Source organism: Odocoileus virginianus, chromosome 26 (genome assembly GCF_023699985.2).
Source record: "Odocoileus virginianus isolate 20LAN1187 ecotype Illinois chromosome 26, Ovbor_1.2, whole genome shotgun sequence".
NCBI classification, from domain to species: domain Eukaryota; kingdom Metazoa; phylum Chordata; class Mammalia; order Artiodactyla; family Cervidae; genus Odocoileus; species Odocoileus virginianus.
This window is the reverse complement of record NC_069699.1, coordinates 12595281-12610269: the sequence shown is the minus strand read 5'-3', so window position 1 is coordinate 12610269 and position 14989 is coordinate 12595281. Positions and strand designations below refer to the sequence as shown.

The window sequence follows — 14989 nt, the reverse complement described above, 5'->3', positions numbered from 1 at the left end:
CCCCAAGTCTGAGGGGAGACACAAATCTGCCTGAGGGAACTAGAATCTGAGGGGAGATACCACCTTACCTTCAGGAAACCCCATTCTGAAGGAAGATATAGCACTTCCTCAGAGAGCCTAAATTTGAGGGCAACACAACTCTTCCCTCAGGGAGCCACAAGCTGAGAGGAGAGACCGCTTTGCCTCAGGGAGCTTCACTGTGAGGAAAACTCAGCCCTGCTCTCCAAGAACCATAGTCTGAAGGGAGATACAGTCCTGTCTCAGGGAGCCCCACTCTGAGGGAGGCACAGCCCTGACTTCAGGAAGCCCAAGTCCCAGGGGAGACGTAGACCTGTCTCAGGGAGCCCACTCTGAAGAAACCAAGTCCTGCCCTTGAGGATCCACAGTCAGGGGGTGATACAGAGCTCCTTCAGGGAACCTGAATCTGAGGGGAGACACAGTCCTGTTCTCAAGGAGCTTCAGTCAGAGGGGAGACACAGCCCTCCCTCAGGGAGCCCTGCTCTGAGGGAGAACACTGCCCCAAATCGGGAGCTCTGAGAAAACAGCCCTTCCCTCAAAGAGCCCCAGTCTGAGAAGGAGATAAGCCTGGCCTCATCAAGCCTTATAATGAGATCTGAAAATGTCCTGCCTCAGGGAGCCCCACTGAGGGGAGATACAGCCCTGCCTTCAGGTCAGTTGACTTTGTGGCCAGGCACCAAAGGATGGGATGTGCTGGCCAGACCAGCCCAAGCCTCTTTTTGCTCTGATCTGGGTAAAAATAACCTCAGCTACACATGCCGCCCATTCCCCCTTTATCTTGGACCCTGCCCAGACCCAAGTCACTTGTCAGTTCTTCCTACTCCTCAGCCTCTTCTTGCCTGGGATGGGACATGGCCCAGAAAGATGGGGCTTTAGGGGCCCAGACAAATTTCGGAGCTTTGCTGCACCCCAAGTGAATCCTGACACCTGTTGCCGCTTCCAGGTAGCCACCCTGGATTGGCTGTTGGCTCTCTTGCCTTGTGATATGAAATAATTTGCTTCAATTTGTCCTTCCTTGAGGTGTGTAGACATCTTTGTCCTCTGCCTTGAAGGTGGTGATGAGGTAAGGAGGCAGCACTGCTCCTGTCCTGGGAGCAGTCAGGGTTGTTGGGAGACCAGAATCCTCGGGAAGGATGAGTTAGGGTATGAGTGGGGGCTACAGGCTGGACTTAGCCTCTCTGGGTGGTACAGCCCACAGGAGGGGCTCAGTAGGAACCATGCTCTGGAAGGGATGGAGCATCAGGGAGGGGAGGTCTTGAACCGGTGGTGGAAGTGGAGTATGTGTGTAGATAGCCTACAACTGAAGAGCAGGAAGGGAGTACTACTTAGCTGAGGGTAGAGGACTCGCAGGCCAGAGGGCCTCTGGGGGCAATTGGGTATCAACCAGAGGACCAGGAGAAGAGGTCCTGCCCCAGGAAGTACGCAGTTGTGTGCATTAAAGAAATATTCCATCCCTTGTCTTGGAGAAGCATCAATTCATGGGAAAGCTTGGGCCTGAGGATCCCTTAATCTGTGGCCAGAGTAGGGTTGGGGTTGTAGCCTTCCCTCCAGGGGGTGGATGCATTTTATCACGGCCAGGCTGCTCCAGCCTGGCACACGCTAGCCATTCAGCAATTGGAGTCTTCTCCTTAGTCCTCCTGATGTCACTGTGAAAAATACATCCATGCAGAACATGTGCCTTCTGGTAACACACTGCTGATTATTGGAGTGGAAATCACTGCTCCCCTACACTTGTCCATGTGGTTCAGTGGTTGGGTCAGCTTTAGCCTTTGGCTGCAGTAGTGGGTATGTGTTCTAGGTCTGACCAATGAGAGCCTTGCTGATGGTTACATGTCTCAAGCTGAGCCAGTGAACATCAGCCCTGGAACTTTTACTGGAACTCTGGGAAAGAAGTGTTTCTCTGCTAGTAAGCCAGGAAAAGATAAGCCTGCTGCTGTTGTGGCCATATTGGCCTGCCTGAGATTTGAGTCAATACACAGGAAATCAGACTCAAGAGATGGTGAGAGACATATCTGATGACATTATTTGAGTCCCTGGATTCAACTGCACCTAAAACTAGTTTACTCATGGACTTCTCAGTTTCTGAGATATAACTCCCCTTTTTGCTTAAGCTAGTGTATGCTGGCCTTCTGTCACATCAAACAGAAGGAGTTCTAATACTACCGGAGTTCTAATACTACCAGATTTCAAGCTGTTCAGGGAGGCCACCCTCAGATTGTGCTAGGCGCTGCCATTGTGAGTATGTAGAAACCCAAATCTGACCTTGTTATATAAGTCCTATGCTTTAACTCCTTCTGAATTACATCTTCTCCATCAAAATTTACCTGTCCCATTTCCCACCCTCTTGACTTTTCTCCTGCCTAAGAGTTGGCTAATCTGATAAACAACTAACACATTAATGCATCTGCAATTAACACATTAATTCCATGGACAAAGGAGTCTGGCAGGCTACAGCCCACGGGGTTGCAAAGAGTCGGACACGACTGAGCGACTTAGCACGCAGTATGCACATATGCAACCCTTGGCAAGCATTTGTCTCAAAGAACCTTTTCCAGAAGGAGAAATTCTAATCTTGATAATCTTGAGCCCTCTGTGGACAAGGTTTCCAGAGAGGCTTTGGGGACCTGTCTTATTTCACTAGTCAGGTAGCCGGGTTGGAGTTCCTAGTTCTGAGGGCTTAATAGCTTCATCTCTGGTTGCCTTCAGTGAGTCCTAGCCACATGCCATGTGGCAGCATCACCACCAGATGGCAGTGGCGCCAAGTATCTACGGCCTCAGAATACTGCTCAGCCCTGCCATTAATCTGGGAGAAACAGCTTCCACCACCCCTGCCACGTTCTCTACTTCAGATCAGAGAGGTCTCTGTGTCCTGGCTCACAGTATATGGGGATTTGTGCGGGAGACATTGCTGGTTCTCTTCTGGGGCCATTACTCCTTTTCTGTGCCCAATTCGCAGAGTTTAAAACTCATCTCTTAATTGTCCTTCCTCTATCCTGGCATATCTCTGCATTCCCAGCATGCCAGGGCTCACAGGAGGGATGACTGGAGACCCTGAGCATCTTCTGGGCAGGGCCAGCCCTCTCCATGGTCCTGGGAGTGTCATTGCCCGGTCTGCCCTCAGTCATAGGCTTGCGACAGTGACCTCTCACTCCAGAATTCCTTTGGCTAAGCCCATGGAGGATGAGAGTACAAGTTCTGGACCCAAATAGCCAGCCTCACACCTCAGTTCTGTCCCCTACCAGCAAGGTGACTCTGGGATACTCAGCTCACTTCTTTGCCTCCTCAGGAAAATGGAAATAAAAAATACCTACTTTATTGGGTTGTTGCAAGGGTAGAGGAGCTGACAAAGAAAAGACTAATGCATTTAGAGATATGAAGCATAATAAAAGTGTGCAGACAATCACTGGCACATTTCTCGATCAGTGTGGGCTTTTACTGTTTTTGTACAGAGACACATGTACTCTGTGTGTGTGTGTGTTTGTGTGTGTGAACATCTGTCTGAGTGACACTATCAATCGCTATGTAAAGCAAGTGCTCCTTGCAGGTGGCAACTATATCCTCCTCATCTGACTTTGGAAACCATACCTCGGGCTGGCTCTGCAGCTCCCTGGGAAGCAGAGCAAACATTTTCCTTCCCCTGTTGCTGGCCTCCGGGTGGTGATGCAACCCAGGTCACTGTGTCCTGTGGCCCTTCCTTGCCTCTATCTCCCTCTTCAAGCTTGGAGTGAAGGGGTCTTTCAGATTCCCCTAGGAAGTGAGGTGCAGAAATGGGGCTGCCAGATTTAGCAAGTAGAAATACAGGTCACCCAGTGAAATCCGAGTTTCAGGTAAACATGGAGTGATCTTTTAGTCTGTCCCCAATATTGTATTTTATCTGCAACCTTAGGCATGGGCCCTCTCTGTTGGGACCCTCCCCCCGCCCCGCCCCACAACACACACACCTGTCTGAGGTCCCGGTCCAATTCTCCATCCTCTGCAGGGTCCATCTGGTGGGTGGTGGAGGAGCAGGGCTGTTTCCAGGGAAGCCCCCAGGATCCACCTCCGTTGCTGCCCATGTGACTCCTCTCGAAGTGCACCCTTCCTTGATCTTGGCACCCTTCCTTGATCTTGCACCCTCCTCTCCTCCAAAGCAGGGAAAACTAGGTTTGACCTATCACAGGTCTTCAAAGTTTTTAGACCGTCTGTAAATTTCATGCCAAATCCTTCAGTTTCCTATAACTCAGAGCTGACTTTGGATGTTTAAAAGGCAAGCTAAGGTTTTGACTCTCTTATTCTCCCGTCCTGCCCCCAAGGAGGTCTTAGGTATTGGGCTGAAGAAGAACCAGGATACATGATGAAGCGCAGCTAATATTTTCATGTGTTCCCCAGCAACACACAGAGGGTCTCACTGAAACCTCCCCATAGTCTCGTGGTGATTCCCATCCCAACCGTGTTCTTTGTTTCCATGGCCACTGGGGTGCTGGTTGTTATAGGTGTCAGGCTATTAAAGGACAGGTGTACCTGGTTCATTCACATCCTCCTCCCTTGTCATCTGTCAGAGAGGACAGCAGTTGGCTCTTGGAGCTGCTTCCCAGAGGGGACTATCATTGTGTCTGTTCTGTCAGCCAAATGCATCACATCAGAGAATCACTCTGCCGTGCGCTCAAGAGGGAGAGAAGACAGAGGAGACTGCAGAGACTTCTGCAACTGTGAAGGGCTTTATCACAGCCAAGAACACCCTCCAGCAGATACTGCCTCAATGTCTCCTTGTTATTCGAGCGTCATTGCCGAATGCACTGGGAACCTGCATAATCAGGCTCAGGAGACTGAGGGGACCTGGGCATGACATCCCCACGTGGCACAGTGAAACTGCAAGACAACGGGAAATGGGAATTCAATTCTGGAAAGAGTTCTTCCTCAGCCATCAGGCTAAAAATGCACCCATTTGTGTAAGACACAGGACTTAGTCACTGAAGCAAGTGAACGTGTGACAAAAGGAAGCGTCCTACACTTGGCAAACTTGCTGAGAATTCACACTTCCTGAGTCAAAGCCACTGACATTTCAGAAGAGCCAAATTTAATCAAGGCGTTTTTGAAAGATCCAAACTGAATCAGAGAGACATGAGGCCCTATTATCAGCATGAATCTCGATGACTATGCAGAATTGCATTTGCTGGGAAGCACAGCTTTCTCTGAAAGTGATGGGAAAATCAGTTTTGCAAGACTTGGGAAGAGGGCTTGTTTTAAAGTCAGGATATTAGGAAGCCTGGTGGCTCAGCGGTAAAGAATCCGCCTGCAATGCAGGAGACATGGGTTTGATCCCTGCGTCAGGATGATCCCCTGGAGGAGGAAATGGCAACCCACTTCAGTATTCTTGCCTCGGAAATCCCATGGACAGAGGAGCCTGGAGGGCTCCAGTCCATGGGGTCGCAAAAGATTTGGATGTTATTGAGTGAATAAACAACATTAGGATCAACTATGGAAAGAACTGTAATTGCTGTTTCTCCTCAGATGCTATGTTTCCCCCAGGATGCAGCTCAGAATGTCTTGCGCATACAGTGTACAGTTTTGCAGACTTGAGGATTATAGCCTTGAGGATTAGGGGTTCAAGGGAAGCCTCATTTAAAGGCTAAAATGCAAAACCTGAAAGGGAGCTGCTCTGAGGAGAAGACTTGGCGGCCTCTGTCCCTGTCTATTTGCCACATCTGTCTATCTGTCTGTGTATAGTATTTCTCCCGCTACTAGAATGTAAGCTCCACAAGAGCAGGATTTAAACATTTTTTTCTCTATTTATTATTTTATCTCTGGTTAGTAGTCATTTTATTTATTTTTAAAAACTTTAATTGAAGTATAGTTGAATTACAATGCTGTGTTAATTACTGTTGTACAGTAAAGTGATTCAGTTATACACATATATACATCCTTTTTCATATTCTTTTCCAATATGGTTTATCACAGAATATTGAATATAGTTCCTTGTGCTATACAATAAGAACTTGTTTATCCATTCCATATATACCAGTTTGCATCAAGAATGAGATTTTTAAAACTATAATTCTTAAAGGTTACACTCCATTTATAGTTATTACAAAATATTGGCTGTATTCCCTGTGTTGTATAAATATATTCTTGTAGTTATCCTACACCCAGTTGTTTGTACCTCCCACTCCTTCCCCCCTATATTGCCCCTCCCTGCTTCCCTCTCTTCACTGGTAACCACCAGCTTATTCTCTATATCACTGAGTATGCCTCTTTTTTGTTAAATGAATTAGTTTGTTGTATTTTTTAGAGTCCTCATATAAGTGATATCAAGTGGCATTTGTCTTTCTTTAACTTATTTCATTTTGAATAATTCCCTCCAAGTCCATCCATGTTGCTGCGAATGGCAAAATTTTATTCTTTTTAATGGCTGAATAGTATTTCATTTTTCCGCCCTGATTTGTTCACTACCATATCACCAGTGCTGTGAACACTGTCAGGCACAAGGTAGACCTTGGTATATTCATTCAATGAGTGAATGAATGGACAAATGAATGAGTGAATGACTTAATGAAAAGAACTCTGAGGCCATGCACATCACATCCTATATACTATTGTTAATATTTATTAGCATCCACTTATACCCTGTGTCCTAATGGTGTATTAAGCAGCTCGTACACCTGATCTTGGCTTCCTTGGTGGCTCAGTTTTAAAGAATCCGCCCGTCAGCGCAGGAGACACTAATTTGATCCCTGGGTCAGGAAGATCCCCTGGAGGAGGAAATAGCAACCCACTCCAGTATTGTTACCTGGGAAATCCCATGGACAGAGGAGCCTGGTGGGCTATAGTCCATGGGGTTGCAAAGAGCTGGACACAACTGAGCAACTAAACAATAAAGAATTACAAGTAGCAAGATGCTGCTTTCCTTGAATCTATGGAGAGATGTTATTTTCAGGTACTGTTAACATTTATGTCTTCCCAGAGCTAACTGATAGTCAACAAAAGAGTCCAAAATGCAGTACTTGGATGCAATCTCAAAAACAACAGAATGATCTCTGTTTCCAAGGCAAACCATTCAATATCACCATAATCCAAGTCTATGTCCCGACCAGTAATGCTAAAGAAGCTGAAGTTGAATGGTTCTATGAAGACCTACAAGAGCTTTTAGAACTAACACCCCCAAAAGATGTCTTTTTCATTATAGGGGACTGGAATGCAAAAGTAGGAAGTCAAGAAACACCTGGAATAACGGGCAAATTTGGCCTTGGAGTACGGAATGAAGCAGGGCAAAGGTTAATAGAGTTTTGCCAAGAGAATGCACTGGTCATAGCAAACATCCTCTTCCAACAACACAGGAGAAGCACAGAGACATCACCAGATGGTCGACACTGAAATCAGATTGATTATATTCTTTGCAGCCAAAGATGGAGAAGCTCTACACAGTCAGCAAAAACAAGACCGGGAGCTGACTGTGGCTCAGATCATGAACTCCTTATTGCCAAATTCAGACTTAAATTGAAGAGAGTAGGGAAAACCACTAGACTATTTAGGTATGACCTAAATTAAATCCCTTACAATTATACAGTGAAAGTGAGAAATAGATTTAAGGGACTAGATCTGATAGACAGAGTGCCTGATGAACTATGGACAGAGGTTTGTGACATTGTACAGGAGACAGGGATCAAGCATATCGCCAAGAAAAAGAAATGCAAAAAAGCAAAATGGCTGTCTGAGGAGGCCTTACAAGTAGCTGTGAAAAGAAAGGAAGCGAAAAGCAAAGAAGAAAAGGAAAGATATACTCATTTGAATGCAGAGTTCCAAAGAATAGCAAGGAGAGATAAGAAAGCCTTCTTCAGTGATCAGTGCAAAGAAACAGAGGAAAACAATAGAATGGGAAAGACTAGAGATCTTTTCAAGAAAATTAGAGATACCAAGGGAACATTTCATGCAAAGATGGGCTCAATAAAGGACAGAAATGGTAGGGACCTAACAGAAGCAGAAGATATTAAGAAGAGGTGGCAAGAATACACAGAAGCACCATACAAAAAAGATCTTCACAACCCAGATAATCACGATGGTGTGATCACTCACCTAGAGCCAGACATCCTAGAATGTGAAGTCAGGTGGGCCTTAGAAAGCATCACTATGAACAAAGCTAGTGGAGGTAATGGAATTCCAGTTGAGGTATTTCAAATCCTGAAAGATGATGCAGTGAAAGTACTGCAAACAATATGCCAGCAAATTTGGAAAACTCAGCAGTGGCTACAGGACTGGAAAAGTTCAGTTTTCATTCCAATCCCAAAGAAAGGCAATGCCAAAGACTGCTCAAACTACCACACAATTGCACTCTTCTCACATGCTAGTAAAGTAACGCTCAAAATTCTCCAAGCCAGGCTTCAACAATACATGAACCGTGAACTTCCAGATGTTCAAGCTGGTTTTAGAAAAGGCAGAGGAACCAGAGATCAAATTGCCAACATTTGCTGGATCATTGATAAAGAAAGAGAATTCCAGAAAAGCATCTACTTCTGCTTTATTGACTATGCCAAAGCCTTTGACTGTGTGGATCACAATAAACTGTGGAAAATTCTGAAAGAAATGGGAATACCAGACCACCTGACCTGCCTCTTGAGAAATCTATATGCAGGTCAGGAAGCAACAGTTTGAACTGGACATGGAACAACAGACTGATTCCAAACAGGAAAAGGAGTACGTCAAGGCTGTATATTGTCATCCTGCTTATTTAACTTATATGCAGAGTACATCATGAGAAATGCTGGTCTGGGAGAAGCACAAGCTGGAATCAAGATTGCCAGGAGAAATAACAATAACCTCAGATATGCAAATGACACCACCCTTATGGCAGAAAGTGAAGAGGAACTAAAAAGCCTCTTGATGAAAGTGAAAGATGAGAGTGAAAAAATTGGCTTAAAGCTCAGCAGTCAGAAAACTAAGATCATGGCATCTGGTCCCATCACTTCATGGCAAATAGATGGGGAAACAGTGCAAACAGTGGCTGACTTTATTTTTGGGGGGCTCCAAAATCACTGCAGATGGTGACTGCAGCCATGAAATTAAAAGACGCTTACTCCTTGGAAGGAAAGTTATGACCAACCTAGATAGCATATTAAAAAGCAGAGACATTGCTTTGCCAACAAAGGCCTGTCTAGTCAAGGCTGTGGTTTTTCCAGTGGTCATGTATGGATGTGAGAGTTGGACTGTGAAGAAAGCTTAGCACTGAAGAATTGATGCTTTTGAACTGTGGTGTTGGAGAAGACTCTTGAGAGTGCCTTGGACTGCAAGGAGATCCATCCAGTCCGTCCTAAAGGAGATCAGTCCTGAGTGTTCATTGGAAGGACTGATGCTGAAGCTGAAACTCCAATACTTTGGCCACCTCATGCGAAGAGTTGACTCACTGGAAAAGACCCTGATGCTGGGAGGGATTGAGGGCGGGAGGAGAAGGGGACGACAGAGGATGAGATGACTGGATGGCATCACTGATTCGATGGACATGAGTCTGAGTAAACTCCAGGAGTTGGTGATGGACAGGGAGGCCTGGAGTGCTGCAGTTCATGGGGTCACAAAGAGTTGGACACGACTGAGCAACTGAACTGAACTGAATTAATAACTCATGTCACCTCTGAGTCTCCAGTTCCCCATATAAAAATGAATGTATTTACTACTATATATAAAATAGATAAGCAACAAGGACCTACTGTATAGCACAGGAAACTATATTCAATATCTCCCTTTAATTTATAATGGAAAGGAATATGAAAAAGAATCAATATATATGTATATGTGTAACTGAATCACTTTAATATACATCTGAAACTAATACAACATTGTGGCTTAGTGGTTAAGATTCCACCCTTCCAATGCAAGGGGCACAAGTGAGATCCCTAGTTGGGGAAGTTTCACATGTTTTGGGGTGTAGCCAAAAATAAATAAATAAAGTTTAAAAAAATTGTAAATCAACCATACTTTAATCTAAAAAATTATCCCTCAAGCTTAAGATTTTAAAATTGCACTGTGGTAACTTATACCTCAATTTTTTAAAACACAGACTAATATATATAGATATACACATATATGTATACATTTACCATATGCACAATATATACACACACATTTATATATGCATGCATTATATATAATATTTATGCATGTGTGTATTTTACAAATGTATATATTATAGATTCATATATGTTATCATATCTAAATCTAATCAAAGAGTTTTTCTTTTGACTACTTTTCTTTTATTCCTGGCACAGTTAAAACTTTTGTTTTCCTCAAAATCAGTCTTCTTTTCTTCTCTTTAAATTTGGATTTTGCCATTGTGACTCTACGGTTGGCAAAATATTTTAAGCTTTAAATATTTTCTAAACAGCTGATTCATCAGGAGTCATAGAGAACTATTCTTAAAATGCCAGAGATCAAGTTCATTCTGCCCAAACACACAGCCTAACCTTCCTTCTTCTGAGACCTTGCCTCCACCCCGGATGCACCAGAAGTGGTCTCTTTATCTCAGACTTCTGTGACTTCACACAAGCTGTTCCCTGTGCCTAGAAAACCCTTCCTTCTTTCTTCATCTGTCTGACTTCCCTACATTCTTCAAAAACCTAACCATTCTCCTCGGTATCCTCCCCCTTTCCTTTATCTGCTTCCCATGCATGGCCTCTGTGTCAGAATTCTTCCCACTGAACTGTCTGTTTCCAACTCTGTGAATGTCTCCAACTCATGTCCAGAGATACATCTGCACGGTTTTACCTCCCCTTCCAATACTGCCCAGCAAACAGCAAGTCAGCAATTTGTCAGGACATGACCTCCAAATGGATAGACAACCTTAGGTTCAAGTGAAGCACAGTAGTTTTACAGGGTTTTCATAAGTTAAAATTTTCCAATATTGCAAAAAATCTGGAGACTGAGGAAATGAGGTGTTCATAAAAACAAAAGTGCTGTGAATGCAAATGTGTAAACAAGAAGCCTCTCTTTCCTATGAAGATTAATTGTCCCCCACGGGCTAGCAGCAAAAAAAGAGTAATGAAGGATGTCAGAATTATTTATAAAGATCTGGCTCCTGTGGCTTTGATGAATTTATCATAAAATGCTCTACAGAACCTCAGACCCAGTGGGAGCCTGTTGCTTCTGTGATCACAACTCAAGATGTGTTTAAGGTTCTGCCTCAGGCTGAGTTTCAGAAACATCAAATGCTGGAGTGAGTGTGTGTGTAGATAAGAATAGTCATAAAAGCTTTGGAAAGCTAGAGAACTATTTGGAAATATATCTCATCAGGGACTGTAAGTCTTTGAAATATCTACTCCAAATCCCCACTCATTTTCCCTCCATACAACTCCTGGGTAAAAAGACACAGAAGACCTGCTTTTGTGAATTTAAATACAGGCTTCCAACCTAGAAATCAAGTGAACATTAGTGATTCTTAAGGATAAGATGAAATCTCTGAGTAAAACCCTCAGTTCCACCCAAGATTCGTGATCCCAGAGATGTCTCCCACCATCTACCAGCTGCCATGTTGTCACCACCTCCAATCCTTCCTTCAATGTAGGAAGTATTTTCAATAAATAAGTTGAGGGAAGAGGAAGAAGAAAGTCAGGTGGAGGGGATAATCATCTGAGCATCTCTGGATCCTCTTCAGTTAATTCTCAGTTCAGTTCACTTCAGTCGTTCAGTTGTGTCCAACTCTTTGTGACCTCATGGACTGCAGCATGCCAGGCCTCCCTGTCCATCACCAGCTCCAGAAGTTTACCCAAATTCATGTCCATTGAGTCAGTGATACCATCCAACCGTCTCATCCTCTGTTGTCCCCTTCTCCTCCTGCCTTCAATCTTTCCCAGAATCAGGGTCTTTTCAAATGAGTCAGCTCTTCGCATCAGGTGGCCAAAGTACTGGAGCTTCAGCTTCAACATCAGTCCTCCAATGAACACTCAGCACTGATCTCCTTTAGGAGGGACTGGTTGGATCTCCTTGCGGTCCAAGGGACTCTCAAGAGTCTTCTCCAACACCATAGTTCAAAAGCACCAATTCTTCGGTTCTCAGCTTTCTTTATAGTCCATTTCTCACATCCATACATGACTACTGGAAAAACCACGGCCTTGACTAGACAGACCTTTGTTGGCAAAGCAATGTCTCTGCTTTTTAATATGCTATCTAGGTTGGTCATAACTTTCCTTCCAAGGAGTAAGCGTCTTTTAATTTCATGGCTGCAGTCACCATCTGTAGTGATTTTGGAGCCCCAAAAAATAAAGTCAGCCACTGTTTGCACTGTTTCCCCATCTATTTGCCATGAAGTGATGGGACCAGATGCCATGATCTTAGTTTTCTGAATGCTGAGCTTTAAGCCAACTTTTTCACTCTCCTCTTTCACTTTCATCAAGAGGTTTTTTAGTTCCTCTTCACTTTCTGCCATAAGGGTGGTGTCATTTGCATATCTGAGGTTATTGTTATTTCTCCTGGCAATCTTGATTCCAGCTTGTGCTTCTCCCAGACCAGCATTTCTCATGATGTACTCTGCATATAAGTTAAATAAGCAGGATGACAATATACAGCCTTGACGTACTCCTTAATTAGAAGAGCCAAATTTTATCTCAAGTCTGCCTGGCTTTATCACATGTCACAACCTTTTCATAGGACTGTAGAGAATTCAACGAAATCTGGAATCTGGTTGGCTGAAGGCTCTTCCCACCCTTGCTAGCTAGAAATCAACATGCTGTAGTCTGAAAAAACGGCATGCGTATCATTGAGGTCTAAGAATAATCTTACTTAAAGTTACATTTAATGACAATTACAGCACTGATTTCAGAATACTTGTGCTGTTAAGCATTGAGATCTAAAATTTAGAACTCGGCCACTAGGCTGCTTTAATCAGATTTATATAATTGACCTATTGCAATATGATATAATATGACAATTTGCAATTCTGTGGTTCATGATAAACATCATGGTACATGTAAGTGAAGGAACCTTGTAACAGAAGAGGTTTATTTATAAAGATGTCTGGGATAAGTAGAGGATTAACTGTAGGGATGAAGAGATTTAGTGAAATTGAAAGGCCAAAACAGGTCATAAAGAACACTTGTAGAGTGACATGATTTGTTTACTTGGTAGCTGCGTGAAGGGCCACAAGACTATTCAATGAATTAATAAAGATTATCCACCTGAGCACTTTCTGTTGCTTGTGACTCAAATTACTTAAAGCATGGACTTGTGGTTTTATTTACTAAACCATCCAAAGATAGATCTGACAGGACTTCAAGGCTCAAAGGCTATATTCAGGACATGGCTTCTCTCTTCATTTCTGGGCTCTGCTTACTTTGTGTTGAGTCCATTAACACAAAGACTCTCCCCTGTGATCCCAAGATGGCAACTGCCAGCTACTCACTGCTGTGGCCACAGCCTTCATGTTTGACATCAACAGGAAAGAGTCAAGGACCTTCTTTTAATTTTCACTGAGCTTTATGGGTCCTGAATGGGTCCATGTATCTATCCCTGAACCAATAACTGTAGCCAGGAGTATGGGATGCACTGCGTGGCTCAGCCTTGGGTCACATGCTCCAAACTTGAGTATAGACACTGAAAGTAGGTAGACCCTGAAAGAAATGTGTGGCATTATCTGAAGTGCTAATGGATGGTGGGAAGCAAACCAACAGAATTTTATTTTAGTCTGCTTCAGGACATTCTAAAACAGATTCAAGGAAGTGATTCAGGGGACTGTTCAGGGGTTCCCTGAAGTTGTCTGTACTCGTGTTTTTTTTTTTTTTTTTTAATATTTATTTTTATTTATTTATTTGGCTACATTGGGTCTTAGTTGAGGCATGTGGGATCTAAGTTCCTTGACCAGGGATCGAACCTGGGCCCCCTGCATTGGGAATGCAGAGTCTTAGCCACTGGACCACCAGGGAAGTCCTGGTAGTGTGCGTTTATGTTCATTTTATAGGGGCAGGGTCCATAGCTTTGATTAGATTATCAAAGGCCAACCCAAAGAACTGGCTCTGCTAAGATAATGGTAAATATTGAGCCAGACAGAAGTGCTTTGTAAAAACTGAGCCTTGTGCTTGCACTGTCTTCTTGAATGCTTTCAATTTAAGATGTAAAATCTGCTTTCCAGCTGCCTGTTATGAAATGATGATGAACCTATTGAGATTACCAGAGATCGTCAATACTGATTAAAATATCATTTCTTCAGGTTCCAGAAGTTGTGGGCCTCCTTTTCCTCCCAAGAAAGTCCTGTTTCTGGGGCCACAACAGAGGGCCCCCCACCCTCTGTCACAGAGGCTGAGCTCACAGCCCTACTGGGAACCCAGCCACTACCCGCTCCCCTTAGAGCGGTGGCCTCAGCAGTCTGTTTGGCCAGGGATGGAGAGCTGCTCATTCTGGGTGAGGAAAAGGCCGTTTGGGAACTGCTTCCCTGTCATAATTCCAAAGCCTCATGCAGGCTGATATTTTCCTGCTAATCCCAGGCCAGGTACATTTTTGACACCGGATAACGTTAGTCTTCTGACTGATACAGTGGCAGGTGAGCAAACACTGGGCGGCCGGCAGAATCCCTGACTTCCTGAGCATCCGTGATCGTGGATTCATTGAAGTTTAAACATATAGAGACCTGCCACACCCTCGCCCTTTGCATTTGCCAGATTAGGTTATCTGTGAGTGATTGCTGTAAACAGCTGCCCCTCATTTCCCCCTCTCACTTGTACTTTGACTTTTAAACAGGTTCAAAGCCTGGCATTTTGCTGATTTTTTCCCCATCTGTGACCCACAGACCAGCCCAGGGATGCGTAGAGTTTAATGTACACATGAGAATTCCCTGGTGATCCAGTGGTTAGGACTCCACACTTCCACTGCAGAGGGCATGGGCTTGATCCCTGGTTGGGGAGCTAACAAGCCACTTGCCATGTGGCAAAACCAAATATGGCAATTTAATATTAATTAAGTTAATTAATTAAAATTTAAAAATAATGTGCACACGAATCACCCAGGGATCTTGCTCAAATGC

At 44.1% G+C, this 14989-nt stretch overlaps 1 protein-coding gene and 1 non-coding gene across 2 annotated transcripts in view; both read right to left on the bottom strand.

Moving 5' to 3' along the window:
- Positions 1–14989, bottom strand: part of VIPR1 (vasoactive intestinal peptide receptor 1) — a 111098-nt gene that overhangs the window by 40746 nt on the left and 55363 nt on the right. The gene's annotated exons all lie outside the window — the stretch shown is intronic.
- Positions 13823–13895, bottom strand: TRNAG-CCC (transfer RNA glycine (anticodon CCC)). The gene has a single exon. It is a non-coding gene; the product is annotated as a tRNA-Gly (tRNA).